The sequence below is a fragment of the Sorex fumeus genome, unplaced genomic scaffold (assembly GCF_029834395.1).
Source record: "Sorex fumeus unplaced genomic scaffold, SorFum_2.1 ptg000013l, whole genome shotgun sequence".
In the NCBI taxonomy this organism is placed as follows: domain Eukaryota; kingdom Metazoa; phylum Chordata; class Mammalia; order Eulipotyphla; family Soricidae; genus Sorex; species Sorex fumeus.
The window spans coordinates 8,637,145-8,645,728 of NW_026606070.1; positions in this window are offsets into that span (position 1 = coordinate 8,637,145).

Below are 8,584 nucleotides of genomic sequence, written 5' to 3' on the forward strand. Positions count from 1 at the left end.
TCCCAAACACCACCAGGTACGATTCCTGAGAGCAGAACCAGAAGTAAGCCCTGAATAGGGCCTGGCATGACCTCCCAAATCAAAGCCCATGAAAATAACAATAATGTATTACTGTCTTTTGATGCAACATAAGTTTGCATGGAATACACATGAGTTGTTTAAAATGTGGTGGCGATTATATTGTAAAGCATGTATACCTTATATAGCATCAAATCTATGAGTTGGCATTTCATATGAGTCCAGTGTGAAAAATGTCGATACGTTTATGGGAACTAAGAAAATATGCTAAATTATCAGGTGTCATGAAGTGCTAGAAATAGGTAGTTTGTTATCACCATTCAACTTAAAATAATTGATCATGAGAAAGATGTTTAAATGAGCATTATTAAGTTGGAAGACTAGGAAATAGCAGAAAAGTTAACTTCCAAGTCCCAAAATGAAATTGGAGATAAACTGCCTTCTTAGAAATGGAGTATATTCATGGTAGATAATCCAAAAGAACTTCTTTTTAAGGCCGCAACTGGTGGTCCTCAGGGTTCTGTGCCCAGAGATCACTCCTGGTGGTGCTAGGGACCATAAGTAGGGCCAGAGATCAAACAGGAGCGAGCTACATGCAAGGGAAGCACTTTAATCTTATACTATCTCCCCACCCCATTTTATTGTTCACCATGCTATATAACATGATTCCACTACAAGGCAGCAGAGAAAATTCTACCTCTAAAGGGAGTGCGGTGGAAAAGGGAGCTCAGATGGAGAGGGGAACACCAAATAAAGGTGTTGGGAGGATCCTCCCAGGATGGGAGAAGCATGCTGAAAGTAGACTATAGACCAAACATGATTGCCACTCAATGTTTCTTTTGCAAACCACAACATCCAAAAGGAGAGAGAGAACAGAGGGGAATGCCCTGCCACAGAGGCAGGGTGGGGTGGGGACGGTGGGGGGGATGGGGGGTTGGGGGGATACTGGGATCCTTGATGGTGGGAAATGGGCACTGGTGGAGGGATGGGTATTTGATCATTGTATAATTGAAACCCAAGCACAAAAATGTGTAAGTCTGCAACTGTACCTCATGATGTCTCACTATTAAAAAAATTTTTTTAAAAAGGGGGGGGTGCGGTGGGACACAAAACATTGGTAATTAGCTGACAGATGTGCCTGTTCAAGGAACAAAAATATTAAATTATGTCAAAATGTAAGTAATAGATCAGTCTGAGCGTTTCTTTTATACCTGCAGAAATAGCTCCTTAACGATTTATGTCATGACCTCTCATTTGTCTTCGTCACTTCCAACTGTTGCTTTAGGCCTGCGGTGATCCTTTTCCTCGTTTTACTGCTGAAATTACCTGCCTAATTGAGGAATTAGAAGATACAGAATAGACTGGTGAAATTGATCATGAAAGTCACATAGACAGCCCCATAACCTGATGAAAAGAATAAAGTTTCACATTATTAGCTGAAATGTTTCCCTCTGAGCAGAGGTGGGTCTGGTTACTAAGTTCTTTGCACAAAGGAAAGCAACAGAGGAGGGGCAATTTCTAAGAAAGGCGTTCTTCTCTGGTTTCAGATTTGGGACCTAGAACTTTACTCTGCTGTTTCCTATGTCTTCTAGCTATTTTCTTAGCACTCATGTAAACATATTTCTCACGACTAATTATTTTTAGTTGAATGATGATAGCAACCTATCTACCTTTCAGTATTTCATAACACCTGATCATTGAATATACTCTATTTTCTGTAGACTTACTGACTTTCACGTCATGCCCAACCTCTTTGAAAGGGAAAACTTTGCAGTGATCCTTCCATCTTAAGACTGTACAGAAAGCAACAGTAGCCAACAATTTGAGCCCAAACAATTTGATAACTTAAGCTCTCTGAATGACATCATCTGAAATAAGACCCCTTCAGAGGGCATACACATAGTAGGTTAGCTAATTAAGGATTATGACATTCTTGGGACATACCAAGGGCTATTAAAAGGGAAGTATCTTTAAACTCCCTCTTCCTTCTCTGGCCTACCTTAAGTAAGACTCTTACAGAATTACCGCGCAGTTAATATCCTCCTTCACACTTGTTAAAGGTCATCAACCATAAATCAGTAAATAGTCACTTCCTAAAGTTCAAGGCAGGAAACAATAAAGGATGCTATATCCAAGTAGAAACTGTGAGAATAACTGAGCTGGTAGAATGTAATGGCTGAAGTTAAAATTAGCCAGGTCACCTATTACAGGCAAAAAAACAAAAACAAACAAAAATCTTGGGAACCTGGCAACCAAATAAATAGATAGAAACTTCCTTGCCACCTAAATAAGTCACTTTTTGTCCTTTGTTGAATCAATATTCTAGAGGCATCTACCTTCTAACTGACAACTTTGCTCCCTACACCATTTTGACTGTTTACCCAACTATTAAAACGACTCTTAGTGTCATACCTGTATTTTATAAGCTTACAGTCTGATAATAAAAGAAATTTTATAAGTCATAACAGTCAACCCCAATTTTTCATAAATGAAAATAAGTAAGCAGTGAGATTTACCCAAGCTGAGTCAGCTCTATTTATCTTGATTATTCACTGCTAAAACTGCCATTCTGTAAGTGACATCTTATATTTATCAATTAATTCTTTTCTCTCTTCATCTGAATATCTTTGGAAGAGATCATGTTCAACTTTATCATTCAGCTTATGTATATTAGTTGTTCAATAAAAATGAAAAATGTGGCTTGAAAGTCAAAAGTGATATAGCAGCAAAATGTAGAAGACGCCCTTTAATTAACAACGGATAGTTATTCACTATTCAAAAACTTTTTAAAACTTTGGTAGTGCTAACATATTTTTTTGTGGTTAAAAAATGGAATTACAAGCAGTAATGCTGCTGCCTATTTCCCACTAGGTGGCAATATATCATTTTCTTTACAGTTTGTTTCCCCAGGATAGATTGAAAATACTTCTTTGGTAGTTTCTCTTTCACTCTACACTCATTGAAAATTAAGATTAAGGAAAACTCAAGAAAGAAACATGAGAAATCAATGATGTATTAAGATAGGGGACAGGGTTGCTTTATAAAACCCAGAATTAAAATTAAAGTAATAAATTCTACTTCATGTATGCTTGTGATTAAAATTTACACTTAATTTACATGAGCACATTTAAAATGTGGTAGTGATTTGTTGTTTAATTGAAATCAAGTTTATTTATGATTGGTAGCAAAAGTGCTGAAAATTGTTTTAGTCTTATTACTTAAAATATCATCCTTAAAACACAGTGGAAGATATAGTATGGGGATGCTTGCCTTTACATGTGGCCAACCTAAAATCAAACCCCACCATTCCAGATGGTTCCACAAGCACCACCAGGAGTAATTCCAGAGTGCAGAGCAAGAGTAACCCCTGTGAGCATCACTGGCGTGGCCCTAAAACTAAAATGAACAAACAAAATATTAGATCATATTTTTAAAAATTATATTACTTTTTCCATACCTTATTTTCAATCATGACTTTGATCAAAAACACACTCATTAAATCAAATCTTTTAAATTTATTTACGTTAATATCTAAAAATAAGTTAATGCGGATCAAAGACATATGCTATCTTGTCAAGTTCATAAGAGGTTTCAGTAAACTTTAAGACAAATGTATTAGTTAACTAGATCTGCTATACCACTGCATCACACGTTTAGGGAGCGAAGCAAATTTTCTCACAATTCTAAAAGTTAGAGGAGCAAGACTGGGCTGGAGTGATAGCACAGCGGGTAGGGCGTTTGCCTTACATGCGGCCTGACCCGGGTTTAATTCCCAGCATCCCATATGGTCCCCTGAGCACCTCCAGGAGTAATTCCTGAGTGCATGAACCAGGAGTAACCCCTGTGCATCGCTGGGTGTGACCCCAAAAAGCAAAAAGAAAAGAAAAAAGAGAGAGAAGCAAGACTGAGCTTTAAAATAAAGTTGGTTTCTTTTTTATGGGGTGGAGGTGTTGGACCATACCTGGCAGTGCTCACAGCTGTGTGCTCAGGGGTTGCTCACCTGTGGTGGGGGAACCCATGGTACCAGGTATTGATTGTGAACAAGGAAAGTGCCTTAACCCCTGTTCTATCTCTCTGTACTGTCTCTCCAGCCCCTAGTTTACCCAATTTAGATTCTTTCTCTCTTTGGAACACAGATGGTCACTATATCCTCACATGGTTTCTCATCCTTCCTTTTATTAATCTCTTCTCTTCCCCTAACCCCCCACTTTATCTAAGCAACATGGTTCACAAATCTGTTCATGATGATTTGTTACAGGTATGTAATATTCCAAAACCAATTCCACCACCACTGTCCCCTTCCCTCTGCCATTGTCTTTGTGGCTGAAACTCCAGGTCTTCCTGAAGTTGGAATGGGCAACCTTCCCCACCTAGCCATACTTTCAGAAGACCAGGCAGCCGTGCCCAGTTAAATATTTAACTTCCCCATCAAATATTCTGAACTTTCTGAAGTGACATTGTCAAACTCTACAACACAGATATCCCAGTAGTAGCACACCAGATTGGATGGGATGTAACGTAGAAGCCAACAAATCTTAACTAACAAAAGCATTAACACAGAAGGCTTAACTTGAAGCAACAGCTTAGTAAACCTTCCGACAAGGGCTTAATGTTCCCATGGTAAGATACAATAATTTACACAAATTTTCTTCTATAGAAATATTTTTTGATCATTCCCTTAGCCATATATTGGTAACAAGCAATATAAAATCAATGATTGTGGACCTGCTACAGGGGCAGACTTAAGGGGTGGTTGGAAAAATGTTTTCTAATCTCTTCCCAAAAGGATAGTAGTCATAGAATTTGGGTCACCTCAGAGACCTTATTTTCCTTATCTGCTATGCAAGCAGTGGCTCACACTTGAAAGTGGCTTAATTAACACAAAATTGCAAAGCTATTATCAATATTTTAAAGGCCTCTTCAAGCACATTGTGAGATACTATTAGTTGGGAGATGAGGGAAGCACAATTCCGTCATAAAAATAAGGAAATCTGTATATACAGAAATGCTCTTTCTTTCTAAACTAAGGTAGTATTCATGTATAACCAAGAATTCTGGATTAGAAGTTGGGGTTCTAGAGACCAGGAAAGATCTTAGAGATAAACTAATTCACAATGTTTGTTGGGTGCCAATAACTGGCTCCACACTTAGATTATCTGATCGATTATTTGAGACAAGTTGTGAGCATTTTTAAAACTTTCAAGAGTTTTCTTATGTGAGCTATATTGGAGAATCACTCATCTAAACAAATGTGCCCAAAAGTGAATAGACAATCGCCTGCAGTAGATACTGAAATGCAAATCTTGTACGCCAGCCACCCACGGCAATCTTCATTCTGCATCCCCATCAAGGGAGCCAAGTTCATTTAACAAGGTCCCTAGAAGATACTATGAACTCTGGAGTGTGGAACACCCTGACCTCATCTAACCCTCTCATCTTACAGGTGAAATAAATGAGGCTGAGAACAGATAGTTCATCCAAGGGCACATAGTTTAGGGACAGCAAAGCCAGGAGATTAGATGCAAGATTTCCTGACAAGGAAGAGTCCTGTACTTATAAAGCAGAAAGTTAACTTTAATGGAATCTTGTAGCTCTGGCCCCCAGATCAGATTGTATCTACCCTTGGGTTCATGCGTGTCTTAACAAATCTAGATAGAAGCCTAAAAGAACAAGATTATCAAAGCTAAGCTTACATTTCAAAGACACATTCCAAGAGCCCATTTTATGCAGAGGGATACTGTACTCAGGACTAACTGGTGGTGGATTGTGGGAATTCTTCCTCTGTCCCTGTGTCCTTCACCCCAAACCTCTCAAATCAGGTCTGAGGCCAATATGGGAGGGAATTGTAGTGAGACTTTTGTAAATGAAGAAAACGAAGCCAATGGAGGCTGGCATTCTCAACTGGCAGTTTCTGCAGCCGAAATTAGCGTAGAGTCACTCATCCTCTTGCAACTTGCTACTTTTTTTGTAGCACTGACTGGCAAAGAGGCAAAGTGGCTGACTGGTTGAGTTGGAACAGAAAACAAATTGGTAGCTCAAAAAATTTTCAATTCTTGGGACTGGAGCAATAGCACAGCGGGTAGGGCATTTGCCTTGCACACGGCCGACCCAGGTTCTATTTCCAGCATCCCATATGGTCCCCCAAGCACCGCCAGGAGTGATTCCTGAGTGTATGAACCAGGAGTAACTCCTGTGCATTGCCGGGTGTGACCCAAAAATGCAAAAAAAAAAAATTTTTTTTTTCAATTCTGAGGCAGGAGGCAGGATTTTCAATTCTGGGCAGTGTGTTCACCTTGCACGCAGCCGGGCCCGAGCGCTATCCTTGGCTCCGCATACGTTCCCCATGAGCACAGAGCTAGGAGAAAGCCCTGAGCACAGCAAGGTGTGGCCCCAAAACCAAAAGAGAGGGATTGTTAATTCTTTCACTGGAGCACATGCTTTGCAGGCAGGAGACCCAGGTTTGACCCCCAGCACTGTCCCCCAAGCTCTAGGAGTAGCTGGCCCCTGAACCACTGGGTGTGAACCCCAAACCAAAGCCAATCAGAAAAGGAGATTCTCATTTTTACTGATACTACTAGTTTGAAAAAAAATTCGTAAAGATCTCTCTCCAGAGAGTAGATCAGCAGGCAACCCAATGAAGGACAGGGACATATGCAAAGAAGTGATGGTATAACTTTAGAAATGCTAATGTGTTGAAATCTGCAAAATCAAAAAACAGACAACAAAGCAACAATGGGAAGGGGCTAGTCAGATGATCCATAAATAAGGGAGGTGGGGTTGTTTGTTTTGCTTGGCGGCTACACCTGGCATTGATGGGTATTCCATTCCCTGGCATTCCATACTCCATTCAACCATCAGGGGTGAGGCAGGCTTCACTGAACTTGGCTCCTTTTATAGGGTGCCAGGGATCTAATTAGGGTCGGCCTCCTTTTTCCTTTTTTGGGGGGAGAGGGTCACACCCAGAGATGCTCAGGGGTTACTCCTGGCTCTGCACTCAGGAATTACCCCTGGTGGTGCTCAGGGGACCATAGGGGAAGCTGGGAATCGAACCCAGGTCAGCTGCATGCAAGGCAAAGGCCCTACCTGCCCCTAAACCTTTAACACTCTTTTAAGTCCAGCCCCTAAACCTTTAACACTCTTTTAAATCCTGAATCTACCTGCACTAGGGTGATTACTTAAAATGCAAGATTCAGTGAACATGGCCTAATCTTAAGGTTCACCCGGAAATCTGCATTTGAACAGCTGTCAGGTAGTAATCATTTCCTTTAGGAGTTCTAGAGTGACCCACAGGTGGTACTACTTTCTTTCTGCCCTGTGTGCATTTATGACCTATTATTTCTAAGAAAAATTTTATGAAAATTGAGGTGATGAGGAAATGACCTCTTTCTGAGTTGTTTCCTTGATGAGTCAGTGAAAGTGTAAAGCCCTCATCAGAAGACTCTCTTTTCAGCCAGAGCCATAGTACAGTGGGTAGGGCATTTGCCCTGCACACAGCTGATCTGGGTTCGATTCCCGGCATCCCTTATGATCCCCCAGACACCACCAGGAGTAATTCTTCTGTGCAGAGCCAGGAGTAATCACTGGGCATCACTGGGTGTGACCCAAAAAGAAAAAAAAAAAACTCTCTTTCTGCCCCTAGCTGACATTCTGGCAGACCATGATGAGCAAACTGCTAAAGGTTGATGGAATAAAGACTGAGAAAATGTACTTAGTAAACTAAAAGTTTTCTTTACCTAAAACACGTTCAAAGGAAAATCACCCAAAGAAAAGATAATTGTCTTTTATTCAAAATCTCAGCTTCTTATCTCTGAGCTATATAAAATTGGCTTCCTCCCAAAATAACTGCATTTTTAAATATTTGAATGATAGAAGAAAGTCATATGTCAGCTACTAGCAACCGTATAACTTGTTGAAACTTGTTTCTACCATGCAATTATCTTTACTATGTGGGGAATTCAATTTTTTGAAAAGCAATTTTCTAACTATAACCCTGATTTTAAGTTTAGGCATGTTTGGAGGCTTCCTAAATGCTTTCAGATGCAGCCTCAAAACTCAAAGGCCTCTGCTTTGGAAGCAGTTTTAGGCAGTGTACCATGGAACACCAATGTCTCACCTCTTCTGAGATGTTGAAAATAAGCGCTCCAGAAAGCAAATGGAGACAATGAATATGCCCTCACATAAAGTTAACATTTCTTTTTGCTGTTTATTAACACTGATGGGAATTTTCTATCACAGCCACTCCTCTTCTGGAAGGGGAAGAATAAAGGGGAATCCAAGAAAGCCTAAGGTGGAAGATAATGTTCAATGGTGATTCAAAGACGGAATTCAGAGAGGGGATTAACCTCTGCTAAAGAACATAGGTTTTTATTTTATTTATTTATTTATTTATTTATTTTTACCTTCCTATGGTTTTATTTATTTATTTATTTATTTTATTAGTGAAACACCATGAGGTACAGTTGTAGACTTACAAGTTGTTGTGCTTGGGTTTCAGTTATACAATGATCAAGTACTTATCCCACCACCAGTGCCCATTCTCCACCCCCACCAATCCCAGAATCCCTCC